Source organism: Microcebus murinus, chromosome X (assembly GCF_040939455.1).
Source record: "Microcebus murinus isolate Inina chromosome X, M.murinus_Inina_mat1.0, whole genome shotgun sequence".
Lineage (NCBI taxonomy): Eukaryota > Metazoa > Chordata > Mammalia > Primates > Cheirogaleidae > Microcebus > Microcebus murinus.
In genome coordinates this window covers 39388715-39394846 of record NC_134136.1, presented here as the reverse complement: position 1 = coordinate 39394846, position 6132 = coordinate 39388715, and the positions used below count along the sequence as shown (strand labels likewise).

Here is a 6132-nt window from a genome sequence, read left to right as displayed (position 1 = left end):
AAAAAAGCCTTCTTGGAGCTTCCCTTATCTGATGAAAAGCAGAAACTTCTGAGAAATGAGGACTGCCATAAATTCCCTCTCTGAGGTGATTTCTATTGCAAGGAGAGAGACTAAGATTAAATTTGCCATAAATCTCCTTTGTGGGGTAGTTTTATGGCCATAAAGAAGACAGACAGACCACTTGGCAGCATAAACAAGCATTATCACAAACTTTTTTATCTCCCTTTTCCCCCCTAGAATCCTATTTATCTTTCCTAAAAAAACTTATTTGTTCTTCCCATAAAAGCCTTTTCTCTCCTACCTTTCCCCTACTAAATTGTGTATATAAGCCACAAATTCTCACCACCCCTTTGAGTATTCATCACTGAGCACTCCCACAGGTATTTGAGTTGTGTGTGAAAATAAACTGTTTTCTACCCCTCTGGCTAATGTGCCTTTTGTCAGTTTAATTCACATGGCCCCAGGTACAGAAACCAACAAGGTAGAGGAAAAGGTTTTCCTCCCCTACACCTGAAAACTGCAACATGCTGTTACTATTGTGTGAATCTGCCTTTTATTTAAAATTCTAGGAATCACTTTAGGCCAGGCACCTGTAATCCTAGCACTCTGGGAGGCTAAGGCGGGGAGATCACTTGAGGTCAGGAGTTCAAGCACAGCTCTGAGCAGGAGTGAGACCCGTCTCTACTAAAAATAGAAAGAAAATTAGCGGGACAACTCAAAATATATAGAAAAAATTAGCTGGGCATGGTGGCGCATGCCTGTAGTCCCACTTACCTGGAAGGCTGAGGCAGTGGGATCACTTGAGCTCAGGAGTCTGAGGTTGCTGTGAGCTAGGCTGACACCACGGCACTCTAGCCCAGGCAACAGAGCAAGACTCTGTGACACACAAAAAAGATGTAAAAACATCTTGCTATGGACTTGCTGATGTGAGAAACCAAATTCATTACTTTATCTCAAGGGCCCAAAGAAAATGTATATATTTTTGTAATGACAATGAAAGAAAAATGTACATTTTTTTGTACTGTAAAAATGGTTTGCATACATTTCATTAAAGCTGTTCCCCTTTCCCCCTCTTCATGGTAATCCTTTGACCCTCTTCAAAAGTCACCTCCTGTCAGCCGGGCGCCTGTCTAGCACTCTGGGAGGCCGAGGCGGGAGGATCGCTCGAGGTCAGGAGTTCCAGACCAGCCTGAGCAAGAGCGAGACTCCATCTCTACTAAAAATAGAAAGAAATTAATTGGCCAACTAAAAATATATATAAAAAATTAGCTGGGCATGGTGGTGCATACCTGTAGTCCCAGCTACTCAGGAGGCTGAGGCAGGAGGATTGCTTGAGCCCAGGAGTTGGAGGTTGCTGTGAGCTAGGCTAACACCACAGCACTCTAGCCTGGGCAACAGAGTGAGACTCTGTCTCAAAAAAAAAAAAAAGTCACCTCCTGTGATGTGGCTCCCTTCTACTTTCATTATTCTTTTCTTTGTTTCATCATAATCATTTCTTCCTTTGTTTTTCCATAGTACTTTGTACATGTCTGAATTATATGTTTTATGTGGTAATTTGTCATATATCTATCTTCCCTGCTAGACTATAAACTTCTCTAATGCAGAAATCATGGTTTAATTATTTTTGTGACTTCTGTCCCTAACTTATTCATTCAGGAAATATGACCACCATGATTTGCTATTAATACAGATAAGCATCCCTATCCATAGGATAGCAAACCAACTTTTTAAATATAGTCCAAGATTTCACCAGGCACTTTCCCCTAACAATGATAAACTAAAGGTATAAGCATCCTAATAATTTTTGTTGATGACTAGATAAGTAATTTCAAAGCACTGCTATGTTTCTTTGAACATTCACAGAATCTAAGAGATAATTAAGTTCACAGTTTCAGGTTGCAAGCTATTAATGAAGAAAGAAAACAAAACAAAAGCCCCATATAAAAACTACCTAGGATAGAGGGATGATTGGGTGAGCCTTTTGTTTTCTTGGTCCTAATAAGATGCTGTGCAACAATATGTTATTCCTGTCAGCTTAAATTTTATTAAGTCTACTTTGTCTGATTCTGCTGACTAATGCTAGTGTTCATAAACCAGATAATGTCATTGCTCCTAGGGAACATTTTTGTTACCTTCAACTACTGCAATCAATTTTGAAAGAACAATCTAATATTAAATTTCATTTCTGAGTATGTGTTCTGCACATTTTAAGCTGAATAAAATTATAATACATACTATGTGAAACATTATGATTGTGACTAATGCATATCAAAGATGTGTCAGTCTGTATTACTCAGATGCCACTAAGATTTACTGCTATGGGAGAGGTCAGCCAGGAAATGGTCCAGGGTCTTTTAAAAATCCAAGTGTGCAGCCAATTCTATTAGTTTCAAGTGCTTTGCTCTCTTCCTGTGTGAGAATACATCAGCTTAGCATAATAGGCCCAATTTTTAAAAGGCTATATTTGATTTATTTCTTTGGCAATTCAGCTTTCAGCCTGCAAAAATAAATAACTAAACGAATGAATAAATACCATGCTTGTATTGCAATAGCCAGATTCTTTCCACGAAACTGGTAAGTAGAATTATGGAATCAGAAAAGTTTTTTCTAGAGGTTGATTACTGAAGCACATTTTTTTTTTTTTTTTTTTTTGAGACAGAGTCTCACTTTTTGTTGCCCAGGCTAGAGTGAGTGCCATGGCGTCAGCCTAGCTCACAGCAACCTCAAACTCCTGGGCTCAAGCGATCCTCCTGCCTCAGCCTCCCAAGTAGCTGGGACTACAGGCATGTGCCACCATGCCCGGCTAATTTTTTGTATATAGATTTTTAGTTGGTCAATTAATTTCTTTCTATTTTTAGTAGAGACGGGGTCTCGCTCAGGATGGTTTCGAACTCCCAACCTCGAGCAATCCGCCCGCCTCGGCCTCCCAGAGTGCTAGGATTACAGGCGTGAGCCACCGCGCCCGGCCTGAAGCACATTTTAAGTAATGAACTATGAAAGAGAATTAACATTTTTCCCATTATCCACTGTTAGGAAATAAGGGCACAGAATCTTAGGGGATCAAATACTCTCCCCTTGATTATGGGTGGGCTCTGTGAGTATGATGGCAAAAGGAATTAAGGTCCCTAATCGGTTGCTTTGAGTTAAACAAAACGGAGATTATCCTGGGTAGCCGTGATCTAATCAGTTTAGCTGTTAAAGGACAAAAGCAGCAACAGCAGACTACTTCTGTTGGCTTTGAAGACAGCCACCATGAGTTCAATGATTACAAGGAAACAAATTCTACCTATAACCACATAATCTTGGAAGAGAGCCCAGAACTTCAAATGAGACTTCAGCCTTGGCCAACACTTTGATTTCAGCCTAGTGAGGTGATAATCAAAGAACTCAGCTAATCCATGCCCAGACTCCTAATGCATGGGAATAAATGGATATTTTTGTAAAGCTGCTAAATTTGTGGTATTTTGCTACAGAGCATTAAAAAACTAATATAACCCCCTTTCCTCTAAGAATTGCCCCCCATGAATATTATTACAAAAGCAATACATTATTGTAGAAAAATAGAAATACAGATTGATAAGCTTATTGATGAACTTCTATAAAACAATCTGAACATTCAGAGATAACCATATTAACTTCATTGGCATAGAAACTTCCAAATATTTTACAGTGCATACATGCATGTATTTTTTTTTCCATGTCAGACTGCTAATGTGCTGTAACAAGGTTTGAAGGGGGCACATCTCACATGGGAGCATGAAAACCCAACATCATGCTTATGAACAAAAGGATCATGCATGTATTTTTTTTAAATGTGATCATATGGCCAATACTGTTTTTATAGCCAGTCTTCTGATACTTAACAATCTATTAAAAAGTCTTCACATGTCAAATATTTATATAGAACATTATTTTAAGTGTTATAGAAAGTGTTTTGATATTCCATAATTTATTTGTTAAATCCTCTATTGTTAGATCTTTGTCCAATAATGGCCATCATTGGTGGAACTAAGTTTTTACATATGTCCTTAACTATTTTCCTAGGATAAATTCCTAAAAGTGGAATGGCTGGACCAAAAGGTTTTCACATTTATAGGGCATTTTTTTATGTTGTTTTCAAAGAGGAGTCTTTTTCTCTCCCACCTCTCTTCATTCTCTCTCCCCCTCTTTTATGGTCCAGATGTTTCTTTCCTCCCACCTCTCTTATCCATCCTATGTCTTTTCTCCACCAACCTTTTATTTAATCACAAAAAACAGTTATTTCCAGTAATTAGGTAATTAAATTTAGCAGCACATTTTCTGATTTCTTTTCTCTTTCATCTCAACTTTCTTCCATCTCATATTTCTTTTTCTAACTTCCTAATTGAGGGTTTATTTCGCTTCTTGCTAAAGTACCTGTTTTAATGACTTTTAAATGAAGTATTTGTGCACAATCTATTCTTTATTTTTATTTTATTTTTTTGAGACAGAGTCTCACTCTGTTGCCTAGGCTAGAGTGCCGTGGCATCAGCCTAGCTCACAGCAACCTCAAATTCCTGGGCTCAAGCAATCCTTCTGCCTCAGCCTCCTGAGTAGCTGGGACTACAGGCATGAGCCACCATGCCTGGTTAATTTTTTCTATATAGTTTTAGTTGTCCAGTTAATTTCTTTCTATTTTTTTTAGTAGAGACGGGATCTCGCTTTTGCTCAGGCTGGTCTCAAACTCCTGAGCTCAAACGATCTGCCCGCTTCGGCCTCCCAGAATGCTAGGATTACAGGCGTGAGCCACCATGCCTGGCGGCTGCTCTTTTATATTTATATGTCTGAACAATTTTTAATTAATCTTCACTTCTGAATGATAGTTAAACTGAAGACAGAATTCTATAAGTATGTTGGTAGTTCTTTTCACTCATGTTTTTGAAGATATTGTCTCACTTTCTCCTGGATTTAGCATAGCTAATAAAGATTTGATGTCTAATTATTTCTTTGTAGGCAATCTGGCATTTCTTTTTGGTAGCTTTTGAGATTAATCTCTTAAATGTCCCTCATTTTCACTATGATGTGTTTACATGTGGAATTATTTTTACTTATCCTTTTTGCTTTTTGGTTGTACTTTCAATATGAGGATTCTTGTCTTTCTTCATCTCTGGAAAATGTTTAGCCATCATTTTTTAAAAATATTGCTTCTCTGCTATTCCTTTTAGTTTCTTCTTGTAGTGAGTTGAATGGTGGCATCAAAAGAGATATGTCCATGTCCTAATCCCCAGAACCCATAAATGAGAACTTATGTGGAAAAAAAAGGTCTTTGAAGATTATCCTGGATTATCTGGTTGTGCCCTAAATCCAATGACAAGTGGCTTTATAAGAGACACACATAGGAGAGACATAGGAAGAAAAGGAAAAGGCCAGGTGAAAACAGAAGACATTAGAGCTATGCAGCCATAAACCAAGGAAGCTAGAAGCCACAAGAAACTAGAAGAGGCATAGCAAGATTCTCTCCTAGAACCTTTTGAGGGGCATGACACTACCCATACCTTGATTTTGGCATCTAGGCTCCAGAACTGGGAGAGAATAAAGTTCTGTTGTTATAAACCACCAAGTCTATGGTAATTTATTACAGCAGTACAGAAAACTAGCACACTACTATTAGACTTATGTTAGAGCTCTGTTATCTATTTTTGTATGTATAGATTTCATGCTGCATATTGGGGTAAATTTTTCACCTCTATCTTTCTTTTTGATTATTTTCATTCACTGTATTCACTTTATAGTTTACCTCAACTTAATTCATATTCTTGATTCACTTCTAAGCAATTTTATTTCAAAACATGCTGCACTTTTATATGAATGTTATTCTATTCTGTATCTCTTTGAAGATCTTTAACATCTTTTCAAAATACTCTCTTATTTTCATTTATTTGGCAGTTGAATCCTCCCACTTATTGAGTTCACTATTTTTCATAGCATAATTTTTTTTCAAATGCTTGACATTTCACTCTGCAATCTCTTCTTGAGTGGAGATTTTTTTTCCCTTTTTCATGCTTATCTCTCTACATTTGCAGTTCTGAAGTTGTTGCCATCAGGCCCCCAGGGTCCCCAATTTAGATCCAACTTTTACATATGGAAGCTCACAGCTCTTTTTCTATAGGAATA

The 6132-nt window shown here is 37.6% G+C and overlaps 1 pseudogene; it reads right to left on the bottom strand.

Annotated features, from left to right (window-relative positions):
• Window positions 1-3698: 3698 nt before the first annotated feature.
• On the bottom strand, window positions 3699-3792 carry LOC142866152 (uncharacterized; annotated as a pseudogene).
• Between the last annotated feature and the right edge of the window lie 2340 nt (window positions 3793-6132).